The following is a 22,330-nucleotide window of genomic DNA, read 5'->3' as shown; positions in this document are numbered from 1 at the left end:
TGCCCTATTATGGAGTTGGTATCTATAAGCCGTATTCCATGGACAGCTTTTGGGAACCTGTATGGGAGGAGTCCAGCTACATGTTCACTCAACTGCTTGAAGTGTTTTTGCCATAATGCTCTCATGGAAACAAAGAAACAAAGAAATCTGGGACTAGACTTCCAGGAGTTCACAGTGCATTGTCCTCTGTCAGTTTCCAGGGGGCATTCTCATTCACAGATATGGGAATCAGTGAAGGGCTAGAAAAAGCCCTTTGATGAAGGACTTTCACAGACCCCTCAGAACCAACTCCACTCTTTCTGGAGGTCAGGTCTAGAAGTGCTATTGCTACAACTATCTCTTCTCTTCAAGAAAATTTCTTAGGGCCCATTTGAGATGTTTAGAGAACTCCTTTGCCAATGATCCTCTTGGGGGGACTTAGGGCTCAGGATCTGAATTTTGTATTAATGAAAAAAAGAATTATCCCTAGAAGACCTACTGATCAGGAGCTCAGACAATGGACTTCAACAAGATTCAATCCCAGCTCCCCCAGTTATAAGCACTGTGACTTTGGGCAGTGAAATATGGGGGTAATCAAGGCTTGTTATGAAAACCAAATGAGTTAATAATACATGTGAAGTTCTTAGAAAAGGCTCCTAGTCTTAACTACCATTAGTCTCTTTCCAAATTTTATGTCATTTCGTTGTATTAGAGTCAAGATAGCCATTCAGTGAATAATACATTTGCAAAAGCAAATCTGAAAAAACTGGGGGCTCAGGGAAACTGTGAAGGCTTCCAAGTTCAAGCCCCCTCACCACACCTCAGCAAGCCAGGGCTGCCCTGCTCTGCAGCCTGAGTCCAATGAGCAGCCTGAGTCCAATGAGCAGCCCCCACACTCAAAAGGCAAGAGGGGCTCCATGAAAGGAGGCTGCTCTCTCTGGACAGTCCCTAACTCGGACGACTTTCCAAAACGTTTGCTTCATCGGACCAGTAACATAACCAGATCTTAACATAAATCTCACAATTGGCTTCCTGTTTTGATTACTGATGTTGAAATACCTTTAATAACACAAGGAACAGGGGGAAAAGGGGGGGGCACACTTACTGGCGGTTGTAAGAACGGCTGTGTGACTTGGAGGAGGTCACCCAACCTCCCAGAGGAGTGATGCCCACTACTTCCCAGGGCTGCTTGAGGAATCAAAGGAGCTAAGGCTTATGAAAGTGCCATGCGAAGTACTTGACAAACATAGGGTGGGAATGTTTTCTCCGAGGAATCCCATAGGGCACAAAGAGCTGACAAGACCCAGACTGTAATAATATAGCTGCGAACAGCCTTGCACAGTGCTGGGATTTGGTTCCGTTTCTGCTCTGAGACAAAGAGGAGGGACATGAGGAGAATGTAAGCCTGTTGCTGAAAAAGCTCATTTGTTCCATAGAAACAAGGAGAACTCAAAGACTCCTCAGGGAAGCCTGGTGCAGGGTCCCTTTGTACAACTGCTGTCAACCCAATACGGAGGTCCCTGAAGAAAAAACATTCACCGACAAGAATTTATTGGCATTTCTTTCACCTCAAATTTTGGACCCAGGTGGTACTGAAGAAACAGACGGGGCTGTGGCTGCGAACATAATAACTATTTATGGGCAACATGAATGAGAATGCCTCAAAGCCAAGCCAGCATTTTCCTACAGGCTTACTTTCATCTGCATTCCTCCACGAGGCCAGTCTGGCACCTGGAAATCACCTAAATATCCAGTCTAAATATTTCTCAGAGGCTGGACGGTGACACCTTGGGGAGCGGGCTGACTCTCCAGCAAGAGGGGAAGCAGGACACCCGCTCACACGCATGGACCCCATGTGGGTGCCACGCAGAAGAAGAGGGGATGAAGAGACAGCCACTGGTCTGGAGGAGAGTGAGAGGAGATTTCTTGGCAGAGCTCTGCGCCTCTTCTCTGCCTCAATACGGAGACACAGAGCTTTCGACAGCGAGTATCCAGGTGGCCGTGGTTCATTGGAGTTTTCTCACCTAACCAGAGCCAGGTTATGCTGGAAGAACTCGTCTATGGTTTGCTTTCCAAATGAAGGGCCGGCTCTCTGCTTTCCTGATGCGAACTGGCCCCCCGAGAATCCGCATCTCCCGTTACCAGGTTGGGAAGAGGCACTCTTCACTCCAGTGTTCTCTCTAACCTGCTTACCTTTCTGACATCTTTGAAGAACAGGGGCTGGACTAAAAAAATTTAAAAAAGTATCCAATTCACCAGGGGCTTGTACTCTCTTCCCAGATGTGCCAGGGCAGAATGAACCCCAGCAGAAGCTGGAGGAGGGCCAATCTGCCCCTTCTCTCCACTGTCATCTACTCCTCTGTGTCAGGCTCCAGTACTCCCAGCACACTGCCGACTCCCCTTCAGAAAGAAACTCCCTTCCTTACTTTAACTAAGTCATAAATATCTGTGAATGCTTCCTGAGGCCATCGTCGAAGAACTGTTTTGTTTTTTTTAAGATTTTTTTTTATTTGACACAGAGAGAGTGAGAGAGAGAGAGAGAGCACAAGTAGGCAGAGCAGCAGGCAGAGAGAGAGGGAGAAGGAGGCTCTCTGCTGAGCAGGGAGCCCCAATACGGGACTCGATCCCAGGACCCTGGGATCATGACCTGAGCTGAAGGCAGCTGCTTAACTGACTGAGCCACCCAGGCGCCCCAAGAATTGTTTTAAATAAACTTTATTTTGAAGATTCATAAGCATACAAAAGGATATACAAATCATAACTGTAAAGTCCTATAAATCTTCGATAGGTGAACATCTAAATAGAGAAACAGAACATTCGCAGCAGCTGAGAAGTTCTCCATTCCCCTACCAGCCAATACCGTCCCCACCCCCACAAAGGTAACCATTATTCTGATTTTTAACTCTAATATATTAACTTGAAGTCCATCTTTAATTTTTATAGGAAGTATTATTTGACACACACACACACAAAATGTCTACTAGTTCATTTCAAGTGTTAGGGATGGATGGAAAAGATTTTAAGGCAGGTGCATTTCTTTCCTTATTTTTTTTTAATATTTTATTTATTTATTTGATAGAGTCACAAGTAGGCAAAGAGACAGGCAGAGAGAGAGGAAGGAAAGCAGACTCCCTGCCGAGCAGAGAGGCCAATGCGGGGCTCAATCCCAGGACCCTGAGATCATGACCTGAGCTCAAGGTAGAGGTTTAACGCACTGAGCCACCCAGGCGCCCCGACAGGTGGATTTCTTAAAGTCCATTAAATCAGACTCTTCAGATTGCTTTCTACTCATCAGATAAGCCCAACTAGGTAAGCATGAGACAAAGAGTTGAGCCACCTTGGTGTGAGGCAGTGACATTGAACCTCTACTGCTCTCTGCTAAGGAGAGTGGGGGAAGGACTTTCACAGACTCCTCAGAACCAACTTATTTTCCCCAGTTTCGGATTAAGAAACCTACAACCTCTTCTCCACCTCCCATCAAAGTCATCTTGATGTAACTGACATTATACTTGCATCAGTGTGATGATTTGGGGTCCAATGGGAAACTGGCAGTGTCTAATAAGGAACTTGTGAATAGTGTTCTAGAATCACACAGCCTAGAGACCCTGAAGAGTCATCTAACCTATGCTGACATGCCTTCCAGTTTTACCACAAATAACACCTAGCAGACTGAAGGGTACCAACAATAGTATTGGAAAAGGCATAAGAAAGAATTACTAAATCAGTTCCAATACTCAGAGCCCTGGGTTATGCAGCTCAAGGGGCTGCTGTTCACGTAAGAAAAAGCTGTGAATGGCACCCCCTGGAGTTGTACAATGAAACAGTGCTGCCAAAACTCATCAACCTGTCCTGGAAAGAAATTCCTTTTCATTTGAAAATTTCTGAAGTTACCAGATCAACTTTTCCTTCTCATAGGGACAAAGACAACAGGAGCAACATATTGGTTTGGGATAGAGATAGCCAAGGTACTCCATCACATTGCATGAATCACTGGAAAAGATACCACCTGTTGCCCATTATAATACACAGGAAAGAGGGTAAAATACACCCCCACAATTATCCTTATTGATTATCCATCTGTATCTATCACTTGGCCAGGCCTATGCTAAGAACTCCAAGAGGGGTATATCAACTTCTAGGTTTATAATGCAGCCAGGAAGACAAGATTTGATATACAGAACCCCTGAGCAATGTGTGTATCTGGGTTAGGGGGAGGGGGGGAGGGTACCTCCCTAAGTGCTACAGATTCCAGTGCTATGGTTCAGGGAAGTTGAAGACCAGTGAGGGTGAGTGCTTCTGGAGGGCAGACACAGAAGACTATGCTTCTTTGGTGTCCAAAACACTTGGCACAGTCCTAAAGCCAGGCTAGCCTTCCAGAATCAACTTTTTCTGCTGGTCTGTAGCAGGAAAAGCATTTTACCATTTAATATGTAACCAGGACCCTAAACCAGGACCAGAGATTAAGACATGATAGAAGCCTCAGAATATAGATGGAAGACCACTAGAAAGATTACCCCAGGAATACCACACCCCCTGATGTGATCCCAGGAGCTCCCTGACTGGCCCACATTAAGCCAATGGGGAGAGTGATAGGTAATCTCATAGATTCATGAAGATTTTCCGTATTAGTCTTAGTGCTAGTAATTCATGGGGTGTGAAGAGGTAAAGCTCAAGCCAAGAAGACATCCTCTGGTGCCTCCACCCAGTAGTTAACCATATGTAGGGCAGATATTGTAACAGTACACACCTGGTCCCTATCTTCTAGACCAGTGCAGCCCAATAAAACTTCCAGTGTTGATGGAGACATTTTACATCTGCACCATCCGATTTCATAGCCACAAGCCACATGTTGTTACTGAGCATTTAAGATGTGGCTGATGTAATAGCAGAACTGAAGTTTTAATTTCACTTAATTTTATTTTTAAAAATATTTGAGTATATTCGAGAGGTATACAACATAGTGAGTCAAGAAGTCTATACGTTATGCGCTGCTTACTATAAGTATGGTCATCATCTAAACCTATTACAATATCCGTGACCATATTCCCTAGGCTGTGTGTCTTTTATTCCCGTGAGTTATTCATTTCATAACTGGAAGCATGTATTTCCCACTCCCCTTCATCATTATTCCCATTCCCCCAGCCCCAGCCCCTCTGGCGATCATCAGTTCTGTCCTCTGTATTCAAAGGTCTGATTCTGCTTTTTGTTTGTCTTATTGTTTTACTCATTTGTTTTGTTGTCAGTTTCTACATATGAGTGAAATCACATGGCATTTCTCTTCCTCAGTCCAGCTTATTTCACTTAGCAGCATATCCTCTAGGTCCATCCATGTTGTCACAAATAACAAGATCTCATCCTTTTTTATAGCTGAGTAATATTCTCTCTGTGTGAGTGTGTGTGTATCCATTCCTCTATCAATAGACATTTAGATTGCTTGCATATCTTAAATACCATTAATAATACTGTAATAAACAGAGGAGTACCTCTATCATTTTTGAATTTGTGTTTTCATTCTTTTGGGTAAATACCCAATAGTAGAATTATAGAGAATATATGCAGAACCATAGAACAAAGCTGGAGGTAACACAATTCCAGATTTCAAGACATGTTACAAAGATGGATTAATCAAAACAGTATGGTACCGGCACACAAATGGAAACCTAAATCAATGGAATAGAATAGAAAGCCCAGAAACAAACTTTTGCTCATATGGTAAATCAATCTATGACAAAGGAGGCAAGAATATACAGTGGGGAAAGACAGTCTCTTCAATAAATGGTATTGGGAAAACTGGGAGGCCACATACAAAAGAATGAAACTGGACAACTTTCTGATACCACACACAAAAATAAACTCAAAATGGATTAAAGACCTAAATGTGATACCTGAAACCATGAAAATCCTAGAAGAGCACACAAGCAGTAATTTCTTTGACATCAGCTGTAGCGACATTTTCCTAGCTATGTCTCCTCAGGCAAGGAAAACAAAAGGAAAAGTAAACTACTGGAACTACATCAGAATAAAAAGCTTCTGTGCATGGAAGGAAACCATCAACAAAACAAAAGGGCCTTAGGTTCAGGTCATGACCTCCAGGTCCTGGGATCAAGTATCACATTGGGCTCCTTGTTCAGCAGGGAGTCGGGTTCTCTCTCTGCCCCTCCCCCTGCTTGTGCTCTATCTCTCTCTCTCTGACAAATAAATAAATAAAATAGTAAAAAATAAAAAATAAAAATTGACCTTAAAAAATGATATACCCAATAAGGGTTTAGTATCTAAAATATATAAAAAACTTCTACAACTCAACTCTAAAAAAAAACATGATTACAAAATGCGGAGAGGACCTAAATACACATTTTTCCAAAGACATACAGATGGCAACAGACACACAAGAAGATGCTCAACATGACTCATCATCCGGGAAATACAAATCAAAACCACAATGAGGTAATATTATCTTAAACCCATCAGAATGGCTACTCTCCAAAAGATAAGAAATAGCAAGTGTTGGTGGGGAGGTAGAGAAAAAGGAATCCTCGTGCACTGTTGGTGGGAATGAAAACTGGTGCAGCCACACTACAAAACAGTACGGAGGTTCCTCAAAAAAAAAAAAAAAAAAAAAAAAAAAAAATAGAAATACCCTCTTACCCAATCTCATTTAACTTTAATTATTATCCTGAATTAAAAGAGCCACAGGTGCTCAATGGCTGCACTGGACTGCAAATTTCTAGAGACCTGCTGATGACAGAAAGAGAGCCATAGCACAGGCTTCATACAGTGACAGAACTGTAATCAAGGCAAATTTGAAGACCTGCCTTAAAAGAAAAACCACGAAAGTGACATTTCACTGTAACAGTCTGTTTTTTAAGATCAAGTCAACCGGGAGCCAGCTTGGAAACAACGATTTACTGATTCAGACTTCAGAGAAATTAGAGAGATAAGTAGCTATAAACAATCCAACATTTGCCAGAATTAAAATGAAACAGGACAAGGGCTACGTGAGGGGGCTGCCATTGCCCTGAGACCAAAATGGAAGGGCCGGAATTGCTCCACTTCTAGAAGGTTCCACTTCTGCAAGGCGTGGTCTCCCTGAGAGCCCTGAAATGTCAACCTACATGTCCTCATACCCCTGCCATGCTCTCAGAGAAGCCCACCACAACCCTTACACACATGAGACCACATCCCACTCTCTGGCTGGCAGATCAGAGTTTAAATAGTAGAAAAACAAAAACAACCAAAAAAAGGCAAAACAAAAACAAAAAAACTGATGGAATGAATTCCAAAAAATTTATAAGCTCAAGAAGTTATGAGAGGGTTTACTAGAAATAGCTTGAGCTGTGTGATCTTGGTCAAATGAGTCAACACAGTGAGTCACAGTTTTCTCATCTGTAAAATGGGGCATCACCAATCTTAATTTGCAGGGTAATAACTCTCAGAGCCATTGTAGGTAAAATGCCTAGCAGAAGGTTTTACCGCATTTCTTGGCACTTAATAAATGCACAGTAGCTCACGTGATCAGAGCATCACCTACTGTGAATGCAACACAAAGGGTGGTGACAAAATTTAAGTCTCCCAAGTCCATTTGCTCAGTTCCTCTCTTAGCTACATGTCACTTAACTTCTCCGGGCCTCAATTTCTTCACCTGAAAAATACGAATAGTGATAGTAACTTGCTACCTAACTTATTAAAGTTGTCATGTGTATTAAATGAGCCAGCGTAATGCACGTAGATGAACATTGGCGCCTAATAAGTGTCTCATAAGAGTATGCTATTAGCTATTGTGATCATCTGAGGAAACATTTCCCCCCAATGCCTGATGTGATGGTGAACTTCACGGGCCACCTCAACTGGCCATGGAATGCCCCGTTCAATCTGACTTCTGTGTGTCTGTGAGGGTGTTTCCATATGACCTTAGCATTTGAAGTCAGTGGGATTCGGTAAAGGAGAGCACCATCCCTAGCGTGGACATCCTCCGGCCGCTGGAGAGTCAGATCTGGGATTTATACACAGACTGGGATCTGTATCCCATCAGCTCCCCTGCTTCTCAGGCCTTCAGACTCAGATTCAAGTATTCCACGCTTCGCTTGGTTCTCCAGCTTGCAGATGGCAGATCGTGGGTGTTCTCAGCTTCCATAAATGTGCTAGCCACTTCCTGACAATAAACCTCCTGTACGTACATATATGCCCCACTATCAAGGGGAGAATCAGTGACGACCAGGTGTACACTGAGTGGTCTGGAAAAATTTGTGCAGAGACAGAATTAACTGGTTTCTTTTTCTTCCTTTAATAGTCTGAGAGCTCCAAGTGAAGGTGGAGGCCTTCTAATCAAACCTCCACACGTCACAGGCATCTCCTCAGCCTGGAGAGCCGATTTTCTCTGCTTCTCTCAGGCAGAATCGAGCTTAACTCCCCAGCTGGGATTTCCTCAGATGAATGAAGGCTGAAATCTTCAATAAACTTAATTTCAAGTCGCTAGGTCAACCATGAATGCCAAGTCCTGGCCTCCTTGTGTCCTGAAAACAGAATCAGCAGTACAGTCTTTCTGCCTCTAATGGTAAAAGCCAGACTTTGGAGACAAGGCTGAGTTGCCAGTCAGTGCCAGCACTTACAAGCACCATAGCTTTGCACTAGTAATTTGGTCTCTCTGGGCCTGTTTCCTCATCTGTAGCATGCTGATGACAGCATGTTCTTTGCTGAGGAGCTCTGGTAAGAACTGAATAGGGCAATACATAAAATTACTCCAGACAGAGCCGGGCCTTCAGTAAATGTTTCCATTCCTTATGGATTTTCTCAAGGTGATGGTATTTGGACTCTTCTCTGGAATTAAATCATTTCTTCATCTTACAGCATGGTGAGCATTGTTGTTTATCTCTAAAAGTACTCAGGTTTTGATAAACTATCTAGCTGGTCTCCTGCTACCTGACATCATCTCAGCCTACTCCTCCGCCATCTTGACTCCTCCTCTCTGAAAGGACTCAGGTTTTGGTTCCAAAAGAAAACTTTCTGCTCACGTAAGGATAGAAAAGCTGTCTCTCAATTCATTGTTCTCACCAGATAACACTTGGAACTAAGTATTCCATTCTAATTCCCAAGAGCTATTCACATAGATTCATATAGATTTTTTCACATAGATTCACTGAATCTCAGGTTCCCTTATTAGGGAAGAAAGACTAAGTCCTTGACAGTAGAACAGCCACTCACCCCAATAAAGTGGATCTTTAGAAATAAGAACACAATGACCAAAGAGAACAAGGCATCGTAGGGTCCACTTATTTCTAATTTTAATGTGCAAAGGAATCATGGAAAGCTTACAAAAAGGCATGTGCCCAGGAGCCTTGCCCAAAAATTCTCATCAGTACATCAACTGTGTACCTAGGAATCTGCATGTTAGCAAGTACTCTGGGGTTTTTGATACAGATAATCCACATATCCTACTTTGGAAAACATGACACTATTCCTTTAGATGGTGCTTGGTTACTTCTATCCTCTTCTCCCATCAACACTAAAGATATGGAGAGTTACTAGCAATAACCCCAATTAAACACTTAGTTCATCTCCACCAAAAGAAGTTTCAGCATAACAACTACTGACTACAGCTTATGGAGAAAGTTTCCCTGAATCTCAGGTTCACAGAGAATTTCCATAACATCTTAACATATCAGAGCAATACAAGATGCCAAAAAAGTCTAAAACATTCTAGGAAGTAGATTCTCTAATTGAGTAAATGTTCTGGGTTTGAAATGTGGAATCATTTGACATTAAGAAGATGGGACATCTGGGACACTGGGGAGGGTATGTGCTATGGTGAGTGCTGTGAGTTGTGTAAGACTAATGAATCACAGACCTGTACCCCTGAAACAAATAATACATTACATGTTAATTAAAATAAAAGAAGATACGGCATCTAAAAGATCTAGCTTGACACAAATGCTGAGGAACCCCACCAACCCTATTATTCCTGAAAATTAAAAAAGGAATTCCATTACTTCTCAAATCATGCATTCTTTGATAAGCTAACAAAATCAAGGAGCGTCAGCTAAGATACACTGCAGCAACCAAAAACTCATCAGAACTTCTCTCTCCCACAGTCTTCAGGGACAGGGAGGGAGCCTCCTGGATGACAGTGTCTTACCAAATGGTCTTTCCAGTCCTGAGCAAAAGGAGGAGTTGTCAGAGACTTAAGGTCATTTCTGACTACTTCTCCTTCTCTCAATAATCTTCTATCAGAAAAATATTGTTCCTCAGAATTTCTCTATGGCTTTGCCATTGCGGGGGAGCGGCTCTAAGTAGCAAGCCATGTTTGTCACCACCAGAAAACTGGAAGTCCAACGACAAAAAAGGGGGGGAGGTAACTGGCAGCACATTGGAAGCCCAGGAAACATGTTATTAGGGAGAACAATGGGAGAGAAGCAGCTCTGCAGAAGTGAAAGCACTTTCTCCCACGGGGAGAAGAAAACCATTATGGCGGATTGAGCCAAGATACAGCACTATTTTTTCATAGTGCCCCAGCAGGTCATCATTCTCAGTCCAGAAACCATCCTTCACTGTGAGGACACAAAGCCTCACTGGGCTGTGGAGAATAGGGCCCTGGCTCTGCTTCTCCCAGCACGATGGGCAACAATTCCTGGTTGGGAGTGCTCCCGCATGGGCAGGAAAGAGCACAGCAGCCAGCCAAGACTGTTGCTGTGGCTGCCAAAGTGATTCTGGCCTGAAACACAACATTCCAGGGATTTTTACCAGTGGTTTCTGGCCAAAGGTGAATGTCTTCTCTAGTGGCCTAATGATGGGAGAAGGCAAACCAAAAGGAAATTTGACAGATGTCAGCTTCCCTAAGTGCCACAGCAGAAAAAAGGTAAAAACAAAAACAAAAACTAAAAGGAACAGGAAAAATAGGTCTAGTATGAGATATTAAAGACAGTGTGAACACTGATACTTATAACCTCATCACATCTCTAGAATGAACAAGATTAAAAAAAAAAGAAGAAGAAGAAGAAGAAGAAGAAGAAGATGTGCCTTCCCAAGGGCTCTTTCTTTAAAAAATAAGTCTATACTTACTGTCTCTACTTTCCAAACTCCCCTGAAGACACAACTATCGCAGAACAAGTGTTAGTTATTTGTAATTCCCTACTGTCCTGTCAGAACAGGCCTGGGTAACTAGTATTTTGGGCCAAGAACAAACAAAATCTTCCTCAGCAGAACAGGCTTTCCTATCCTTGAAGATAACATTGAAGTGGTAAGGGGAAGGGAAAGAGAAGCTCAGAGAGCCCTAAAGGCCTGTGTTTAAGAAAGAAGAAAGGAGTTGAGAGCCCCGGAGATAAGCCAGGTACAGACAAAGCAGCCCCTGGAGGTGCAGAGGCCGGAAGGGACAGGATCCACAGAGGAACTGAGACACACCAGCCAGCAGCCAAAGTGAAAGCTTTGCAAAAAGAAACTGCAGATTTTTACTTGAAGCATGATAGGAAATTACATTATAAACTCCTTTACCATTTTGCCTGTGAAATTCTCAGTAAAATAAATATTTTCTCTATTACTTTGATGGGACTAGAAGGGCTGTGTTCTCAGATGGTGTTCTCAGATGTTGCCACAGACGGCCTGGGCAGAAAGAGAGGAGAGTCACCGGGTCAATACATAGAGGGAACCTCTTTTTCTCTTTCAGCAGAGGTGAGGGTGCCTGCTGACGGCAAGCAGGGAGGACAGCCGGGAAACTGCTCTCAGGTTGGGAGAAGACACCATCACTTTACGGAGCCCGGATGAACGCTCAGTGGACACCGGGCCACTGAACACCCAGTCAAAGGAAATGACAAATTAGGCAAACGCAGGAGAGGTTGTGGTCAGAGAAGGGAATATTAACATTGAAGCATTCAGATGTGATGAAGTTAAAGATCTTGAAATGGGGAGATTGTTGACCCAATATAATGACAAGAGTCCTTACAAGAGGGAAGTGAGAGGGTCAGAGTGAGTAGCAGGAGAAGGGGTGACTGAAGCAAAGATTGGAGGGAGAGGCCACAGGCCAAGGAGTACAGGGGCTTCTAGAAACTGAAAATGGCAAGAGAACAGATTGTTCCATGAAGTCTCCAGAAGAAAGGTAGCCCTAATGATGCTGAATTTTTGACCTCAGACCTCCAGAATTATAAGAGAATAAATCTGTGTTGTTTTAAGCTACTATGATGGTGGTGATTTCTTACAACAGTCCCAGGAATCTCATATATCTGGGGAGTGGGCACCAAAGTTAGCCCAGTCGCAGAAGTCTAGGGAAGGAAAATCAAGAAGGTTAAGGGTCCATGAGGTTAAGGTGTTGGCCTTGACACAATAGAAAATACATTTCACATCAAGACTCTAGTACATTACCAAACCAACGTTTCAGCGAGTAACGCTTCCCTCCTTTCCTATGTAGGAGGCATTCTGATATATTCCATTCTATTAACCTATTTTGTTTAGTTTAAATTCTGGTTCCAACACACGAAGTCAATTTCATATCCACATAATGGGTTACAACCTGCAGATTCAACAACATTGATATGGTGCTTGGACTTCATTGCTTGATCTGGATCTGAGTTCTTATCCTCCGTTTGTGCTCTCTTCCTGCATGACCTTGGTCAAATTGGTTCATTGAGGAGTCTCAGGCTCTTTGTATGAACAATGGGGAGTGCCTACTTGATAAAGGCATTATGACGAATAAAGAACTATTATCAAGAAACACCTATCACAAAAAAAAAAAAGAAAGAAAGAAAGAAAGAAAGAAAGAAAGAAAGAAAGAAAGAAAGAAAGAAAGAAAGAAAGACCTATCACAGTGGCTGGCACACAGTATTAATTCATAAATAATAATGGCTTTCTCTAATATCAGGGAACCTTATCATCATAAGAGGGTTCAATTTTGCAGATGATAGTGGGACTACATTTCTCAAGGTATCCACTCTTGCTAAACTATTTTAATCATTAGAAATTCCTTCCCTTTGTGGAGTTAAAAATCTTTCTCCCTATCACTTCCACTCATTGTTTTAGTTCTGTCTTCTGGAGTTATACCAGAATACGTCTAGTATCTTTGGCACACAATATTTATTTAGTATATTGGACAGCATTTATGAGGCACTACTAAGACTTCTCTTCAGGATAAATATTTCCATTTCCTTCAACCCTTTTTTATTTCCTATTAGGCTCAACCACCAGCACTCTGGTTAATCTCTTTGGAGCCACACTACAGCTTGTTCATATTTCTCTAAAATGACACCAGAATTGAGTGCTGGGAGTCTAGCACTCCAATGCCATCAACCTCAGAGAAATAAAATAGTGGGAAAAGTATAGTTTTTTCCTCCACAAGAATCAAATCCTGCAGGGAGCAAATCAGTAAGGCAAAAATCTGGTCTAATAAGGACTTACTTCTTGTACAAGGGCTTAACAAAAAGATCTGTTTTCTCCATGGTATTTCATGGGGTCCAGGCAATGAGCTCTAGGATTGAGAAAGGTACATTGTGACAACACTGAATGCAGAATGTCTCAGGGGACACTGAGGTTTAATGATTATTTTTTTCTTAAACAGGCCCTGAACCGGCCAGACATCTCCTGTGTTAAGAGTTAGAATTCCCCACTATTTGGACCATTCCCTCAGCATCCTAATGGAAATGGCCCCTTAACAGTTTATGGCAGTGCTGTTTGGGGTATGAACTCACACACCAATCTCTGCAAACAGTCCCAATCTCTACAAAATAAGCAGACAGTACCTGCCTCGATATCACATTTCAGGGGAGAAGTTGATTTCCAAGTACATGTGAATGATGTTTCTTTTCCCAATGTTTTATTTAAAAAAACTTCTGAAGTACAGAGAATTTAAAGAATAGTATAATAAACACCCATCTATCACCAATCTAGATTCGACAAATCCTAGTATATTTCCACCTCTGAAATGAACATGCTGCCCTATTTGAAGATAATCTGCAGACACGGTGGGAGTCCCACATTAAATACTTCAGCATGCTTGTCCTAAGAAGCAGACATTCTCATAGATAACCTCAGTTCCATTACCTCACCTAAGAAAATTAGTAATAATTCCACAACACAACCTAATTTTCATTCCATGTTCAAATTTCCTGTATTTTCCCCAAAATTTCTTTAGAGTTATTGTTTGTTTGTTTGTAACTGGAATCTAATGATGTTTAAAACAATGCATTTAGTTGTTATATAATAAATTGATTTTTAAAAATTAATTCATATTACCTCAAGCACATAGTTTAATTAAGTGGAATATTTCTTAAAAGCCCGTTATGAAGAGCAGGAATCTTTTGCTCTACCTCACCCAATTCTCAGAAGTAATGACTTGCAGCTTTTTTAACCGTATTCTTCTGGAAGCTATCTCCATATTTCTAAATAACACGCTGGATTTTTTGTTTGTTTATTTTAATCAGGTTTAGACCTCATCTGAAGTACTGTGCTAAATATTCCTGAAGACTGTAATAAGTGGGATCCTGTTTTCCTATAAGAAGCATTTGAACCAAATAAATTATAGCTAAAACTCACAGTATGCTATAAACCAGTATTTTAAATATTTTATATTTTTATATATTTATATATTTTTATACTACATATATATTTATATATATATTTAAGTATTTTATGGATATTTGACTTGCCAAAATACTAGTTTTTACCATATTTAAATGATGAAGTCAAAACCGTACTGTGCTAACTTTATCATTTTCAGTACTTGAACAAGCAATATGGAATTACTGGACAGAACAAATTTATCTTTGCTTTGCAGGGTTTATGGCTTAATATCATTAATCTAATTTTAAAAGTTTTTAATGCCTGTACCTTTTATTTTATAGCACACTGTGAGTTTTACTTGTAATTTATTTGGTTCAAATGTTCCGTATAGGAAAACAAGATCCCTCTTATTACAGTGTTCAGGAATACTTACCAGCATGACAAACTATCCAATTTGGAGGTTTGGGGTTTTTTTTTTTAAAGGTTTATTTATTTATTTGAGAGAGAAAAAATGGGGGGCCAGGTGTGGGAGGGAGAGAGAATCATCAAGCAGACTTCCCAGTGAGCAGGGAGTCCAACTCAAGGCTCGATCTCATGACCCTGAGACATGACTGAGTCAAAGTCAAGTGTCAGACACTCAACCAACTGAGCCACATAGGTGCCCCTACCCAAAATGTTGTATACTAATATGTGCACTATTAAAAGGAGACAACTAGAAAACAAAATCATATATATGTGGTAGGCAAAATAAGGCCCCAAAGATAACCATGTCCTAATTCCCAGAAACTGTGAAAAAGTGAGATAACATAGCAAAGAGAAATAAAGAATGCCACCAGAATTAAGGTTGCTAATGAGAGATGGGAGATTTGCCTGGATCATTGAGGGGAGGGGTGATGTCATACACAGGATTCTTATAAATGGAAGATGGAACTAGCGAGACCTAGAGAGATGGCAGTATGAAAAAGACTTGGCCCAACGTTGTTGGGTTTGACAATGGAGAAATAAGAATGTAAGCCTGTAAGCCATGAAAGGGACTTCTAGAGCTAGAAAAAGCAAGGAAAGGGTTTATCCTCAAGTCTGCAGAAGGAAGGCAGCCCTGCTGACACCCTGCTATTGGCTCGCTAAGACCCATGTCCAACCACCCACCTCCAGAACTGTGAGATAAAATATCTGTGTTGTTTGAAACCACACAACTTTTGGTAATCTGTTAAAGCAGCAAAAGAAAATTCACACACTATGCTTATATATACATCGAGTGTAGAAGGTGAGACGGTACCAGCTAGAATTAGAGTGCTAGCTCTAAATCAAAGAAGATGACCTAAATTTAGATGAAAGCTAGTATCCAGCCCTGGGGTTGATGGAAAGGGCGAATTTTGCCCCCTGAAAATTGTAGCTACTTGGTTCAGGCTAAAGAGTTTGAAAGAACTTTAAAAAAAAGAGGTCACTGTGTTCACCTTAAGTCAGTTACAGTGGTAAGAGCTCATCTCAGCCCCGGGAGTTTCTGCCAGATTAACACAAAGAAAATGTCAAGTTTCTTAGGGTTGAAATACAGTATTCTTCCCACTGAGAAGAATAATTAGAAACAGAAGGTGCTGAGATATGTGGTTGTCTTTCTGGATGTCTTAACAGAGGATTTGGGACTCTGAGTTACAAGGCACAGAATAAAATGGAATAATGTAAGGCAACTGGGAGAGGCAAAGTCTTACCCCGGGACGTGACCTTAAACTTGAATCTCTTGGACCTAAGGCTTTTCAGATGAAAAATGGAAATTATAATACTTGCCCTGTCTTCTTCCCATAATGAAAGGCAAATAAAACTATATACATGAATCTGCAAGTAATACATGCACACATCCCCCTATCATTTTCAGCTGAAAAATCCCAATGACTTATTTTTGCTGAAAATCATAATTCTGCTTTGTGAATAGTTTTCTTTCAAATTAACTCATGCTTAGGATGGTAGATGGCTGTTTTTCTTTTAATAATGTGACAATCCATCAGAAAACGTCTCATCCATGGAAAGCATGAGCTCATGGTTTTAAACACGTTTTCATTCCAAAGGTTCCAAAGAGACCTTCCCAGAACAGTCTGTGTGACCTCAACGGCATTAAGAAGGAAATGGTCTTATGCACTGGAATGAAGCTGTTTTCAATAATGAACTGAGTATAAGAAAATCTGAAATCTATAGGGAACAAGAGATCCCATTCGGATCAAGTTTCAACCTTTCCGGAGTCCCCTGGGAAACTGCAGGGACATTGCTGAATCCTTTCTCATTATTTGTAACTTGTACACTGTTGTATGTGGTTGGGGGAAGGGGAGTCTTCAACTGTCTCTGACTCAGCTTCTCCCAGGACATATGAGGAACTCCAAATAATCCAGCTCTCACTGATTTTATTTCCCCAGCTCTATCTGGGATTTTGGAGGAGCAATATAAAAATATTTTCAAAGGTGCTTCTCAAATATGACTGAAATACATTCATAAAAACTCAGGCATTTAAGCAGAGAGTCCACTTTGAATCACTGAAATCATGGGTTTTTTTTTTCAGGGTCCCTGCCTTCTCATCCCCTTCCTCCAGACATACGTATATTTCTCATGTCATCTTCTAGAAAGTACTTCCTGAGCATGCAAACAAAAATATAAATAGTGCCCACCCCAACCCTCCCCATCCACCTTCATCCTTTATTTTTCTTTATAGCACTTATTTCATACTATATATTGGCATTTATTTACCAGTGTAATCTTGTCTAGTATCACTCTCCACACTACAGTGTTAGTTCCATGAGGGGAGGAGCTTTTGTCTATTTCGTTCAATGCTGTATCCCCACCATTACTTAGCATCTGGCCCAAAACCTGGTAGGTGCTCAACATGTCTCTGATCAGTGACAAATGTTGAATAACGGATGCTTAAAACCCATAATTAGATCATTATTCCTTTCCTTAAAGTGAATAAAGACTTGTTTCCTGAAATTAATTAAAATAACTTTGGAAGAAGTATCTTAAAAAGTTTTCAGTCTGTCTGAATGAGCTGATCTCAGCCCTTGGGAGGAGATCCTGATAAATCACAGGAAACCAAGATCAGAGCCTGAGCAATTAAGTGGAGAAGCATTCTCCAAGACACTGAGTCCCATTCTGCATGATACTTTCCTCTTTTTTATTTCCTTGTATATCCTAAACCTCCTAAAGTAATTAGTTTTTTTTTAATATTTTATTTATTTATTTGACAGTGAGAGATCACAAGTAGGCAGAGAGGCGGGCAGAGAGAGAAGAAGGGAAGCAGGCTACTGGCTGAGCAGAAAGCCCAATGTGGGGTTTGATCCCAGGACCCTGAGATCATGACCTGAACCGAAGGCAGCGGCTTAACCCACTGAGCCAACCAGGCGCCCCAAGTAATTAGTTTTTATTACTAAAATTTTAAACTAAAGAATGAATATCCATCCAGCAAAAATAGGTACAGAGGAGGTTTCTAGTTTCCCACTATGCATATAAGGAGCTAGGTAGTCACCATTCCATCCTAACAAGCAAAAACCTCAACAGACTGAAAAATCAACTCTTCTTAGATGCATAAAGAGAGGAGGACACAGGGCAAACTGCTATTCCCAGGATTGGGGAGACAGCCTGGTGACTATAAGAGCAGCGGCTTACCAGAAGACTCACTAGAGAAAACCACCATGGGAACCAGAACTGGGAAAACCTAAACTATAAGTTCACACAGTCCTGGAGGCTCAGCATAGACACAACTCTGAGAATTAACACTAAGGGAACTCATTTATAAGGGGCCCCTACGAAATAGTGAAACTTGGCCAAATCCACACAATAAATATCAGGAGGGGGGAAAAAAATCCCGCCGTTCTTCTGGCAGGAGGAGAGCAGAAGGAGCCATTGTGAAATACTCCAGAACACTAGGTTCTTCACAAAGCCTGCCTTTAGAAGAAACCAGTTAACCAGAGCCTAACTTGCTCGGGTATTATCAGAGTCTGACTCACCTTAGGGAAAGAAAATACCCAACTTTAAATAGCTCTAGCCTTCTACATGGGAAAAAGGAAATACCCAACTCCAGTCCACTCAAGCCCATCTTGTCCCATCTAAGGAGAAGGAAAAACCTGAGAATCACCTCTAAGTTCACAGCCCAGAAACAAGACTCACTAAAACACTGAGACCTAATCCTAGGACTACAGAACACTTCCCCTTCCCCTAAACCTTACCACAAAAAGTCTATTCATAGCAGTTTCTTTTATTTGGTATGTCACCTATCAAGAAAAATTATCCCCCAAAATGGCAACTATGTAAGAAGATGGATGTTAATTAGCTTGACTATAGTAATCATTTCACTATGTATATCAAAACAGCATGTGTAAACATAGAGAAATTTTCTTTAAAAAATGATAAAGCAGGGGCGCCTGGGTGGCTCAGTGGGTTAAGCCTTTGCCTTCGGCTCAGGTCATGATCTCAGGGTCCTGGGATCGAGTTCCACATCAGGCTCTCTGCTTAGAAGGGAGCCTGCTTCCCTCTCTTTCTGCCTGCCTCTCTGCCTACTTGTGATCTCTCTCTGTCAGAAAAATAAATAAAATCTTAAAAAAAAAATGACAAAGCATACCAAAAGGCAAAAAATACAATTTGAAGAGACAGAGCAAGCATCAGAACCAGACACGGCAGGGATGTTGAAATTATCAGACCAGGAATTTAGAACAAATATGATTAATGTGCTAAGAGCTCTATTAGATAAAGTAGACAGCATGCAAGAACATATGGGAAATGTAGGCTGAGTTGGAAATCCTAAGGATGAACCAAAAAATATGCTAGAGATCAAAACCACTATAACAGCAATAAAGAATGCCTTTGATGGGCTTATCAGCAGACTGGTCAGACCTGAGAAAAGAATCTTTGAGCTTGAGAATATACTAATAGAAACCTCTAAAACTGAAAATCAAAGAGAACAAAGGCTGAAAAAAAAAAAAAAAGAAAGAAGAACAGATAATTCAAGAACTGTCAGGGCAACCATAAAAGGTGTAACTTACCCATAATGGAAATACCAGAAGGAGAAGAAAGAAAGGCAAGAAGAAATACTTGAAATAAAAAATGACTGAGAATTTCCTCCAAATTAATGCCAGAAACCAAACCACAGGTCCAGGGAGCTCAGATAACACCATGTAGGATAAATGCCAAAAATACTATACCTGAGCATACCAGCGAAAACAAAAAACCTGATAAAAATATCTATAAAAACCATACAACCGGGGTGCCTGGGTGGCTCAGTGGGTTAAAGCCTCCACCTTTGGCTCAGGTCATGATCCCAGGGTCCTGGGATGGAGGCCTGCATCAGGCTCTGCTTAGCGGGGAGCCTGCTTCCCCCTCCCTCTCTCTCTGCCTGCCTCTCTGCCGACTTGTGATCTCTCTCTCTCTGTGTCAAATAAATAAAATCTAAAAAAAAAAAAAAAAAAAAAAAAACCTAACATCATACTTCATCATCATGTGAAACTTGAAACTTTCCCACTAAGATCAAGTGCAAGGCATGTATGTATGTCCCATCTTACCACTGCTTTTCAACATTGTACAGGAAGTTCTAACTAATGCAAAAAGGCCAAAAAAAAAAAAAAAAAGTAAAGAAAGATCACAAGGGAGGGAGGAAGAAGTAAAAGGTACACAGACTGAGAAGAAAGCCATATTATTGTCTTTGTTTACAGAGAACATTGTTGTGTACATAGAAAATACAAAAGAGGGACTCCTGAGTGGCTCAGTCAGTTAAGCATCTGCCTTCAGCTCAGGTCATGATCCCAGAGTCCTGGGATCAAGTCCGGCATCAGGCTCCTCCTTGCTGAATGTGGAGCCTGCTTCTCCCTCTTTCTGCCACTCCCTCTGCTTGTGTACTCTCTCCCTCTCTCTGATAGATAAATAAATAAAATCTTGGGAGAAAAAAAAAGAAAATACAAAAGAATGAACAAAAAAAACTCTTGGAACTAATAAAGTTTATAGCAAAGTTTTAGGATACAGGTTAATCCACAAAAGTTAATCACTTTCTTATATACCAGCAGTGAACAAATGAAATTTGAAATTGAAAACACAATACCATTTGTATCAGCACCCCCAAAATGAAATATTTAGGTATAAACCAAAAGAAAAATATGTTAAAATCTGTATGGGAAAAATTATAAAACTCTGATGAAGGAAATCAAAGAACTAAATAATTGAAGAGATGGTCCATATTCATAGATAGGAAGACTCAGTATTGTCAAGATGTCTCTGTTCTTCCAAACTTGACCTATATATTCAATGCAATCCCAATCAAAATCCTAGCAAATTATTTTGTGGATATCAACAAATCAATTCTATACTTTATAAGGAGAGGCAAAAAACAAACAAACAGACAAGAATAATAATCAATATAATATTGGAGAAGAACAAAGCTGGAGGACTAACACTACCCAACCTCCTCAAGATTTTATTATAAAACAGGTTGGCTTAGTCAGCAAAACATTTGCCTTTTGCTCAGGTCATGATTCCAGGGTCCTGGGATCGAGCCCCATGTCAGGCTCTGTGCTCAGCAGCGAGTGTGCGTCTCCTTCTCCCCTGCTCCTATCCCTACTTGGCACTCTCTTTCTCTTTCTCCCTCACTTGCTTTCTCTCAAATAAACAAATAAAATCTTGTTTAAAAAATAAAATCAAATGTTTTTTTAAAAGCTACAGTAATCAAGACAGTACAGTATTGGCAAAAGAATGAACAGATTAATAGAACAATACAGAGAGCCCAGAAATAAACCCACATAAGTACAGTCAACTGATTCCTGACAAAAGAGCAAATGTAATAAAACAGAGCAAAGAAGTCTTTCCAACAAATAGTGATGGAACAATTGGCATCCAAATGCAAAAAAAAAAAAAAAAGAGAGAGAGAGAGAGAGAGAATTAATCAAGATGCAGACATTACACACTTCACAAAATTTAACTCAAAATGCATCACTGACGTATATATAAAACACAAAAGTATAAAATTCCTAGAAGAAAACCTGGATCACCTTGGGTATGACCATGACTTTTAAGATATAATACAAAGGCATGATCCAGGAAATAAACAATTGATTATTTGGACATCATTAAAATTAAAAATTTATGTTCCCCAAAAGACAACATCAAAAAAATGAGAAGACAAGCCACTGACTGAAGAAAATATTTCCAGAAGATACATCTGGTAAAGGACTGTTGCTCAAAATATAACAAGAACTCCTAAATTCAACAATAAGAAAACAAACAATCTGATTTTAAATGGGCCAAAGACCTTAACACACATTCCATCAAAAAAGATACACAGATGACAAATAAAAATATAAAAAGATACACCACACCACATGTCATTAGGGAAATGCATATTTAAAGAACAAAAAGTTACCACTGTACACCTATCGGAATGGTCCACGTCTAGAACACTGCCAACATCAAATGCTGCTGAGAATGTGGAGCAGCAGGAACTCTCACTCGTTGCTGGTGGGAATGCAAAACGGAACAGCCACTTTGGAAGGCAGTTTGGTGGTTTCTTATAAAACTAGCCATACTCTTACCATACAATCCAGCATTCGAGCTCCTTGGTATTTATCCAAAGGAGTTGAAAACTTACGTCCACACAAAACCTGCACTACAGCAGCTTTATTCATCATTGCCAAAACTTGGAAGCAAACAAAGCGTCCCTCAGCAGATGAAGAGATGGATTAGCTGTGGTCCATCCAGACACTGGAATATTACTCAGCACTAAAAAGAAGTCAGCTATCAAGCCATGAAAGACTAAAATGCATATTACTAAGTGAAGGAAGCCAATCTGAAAAGGCTGCGTACTGTATGATTCCAACGATCTGGCTTTCTGGAAAAGCAAAAGTATGCAGACAGCAATAAA

General features: G+C 40.8%; 1 protein-coding gene across 3 annotated transcripts in view; it reads right to left on the bottom strand.

Annotated features, from left to right (window-relative positions):
• The window catches only part of ADAMTS12 (ADAM metallopeptidase with thrombospondin type 1 motif 12), a 292,155-nt gene that overhangs the window by 185,116 nt on the left and 84,709 nt on the right, over window positions 1-22,330 (bottom strand). The window lies entirely within an intron of this gene.

Source organism: Mustela nivalis (assembly GCF_964662115.1).
Source record: "Mustela nivalis genome assembly, chromosome: 3".
Taxonomy (NCBI): domain Eukaryota; kingdom Metazoa; phylum Chordata; class Mammalia; order Carnivora; family Mustelidae; genus Mustela; species Mustela nivalis.
The sequence above is the reverse complement of the archived record's forward strand: the minus strand, read 5'-3'. Positions and strand labels throughout refer to the sequence as shown.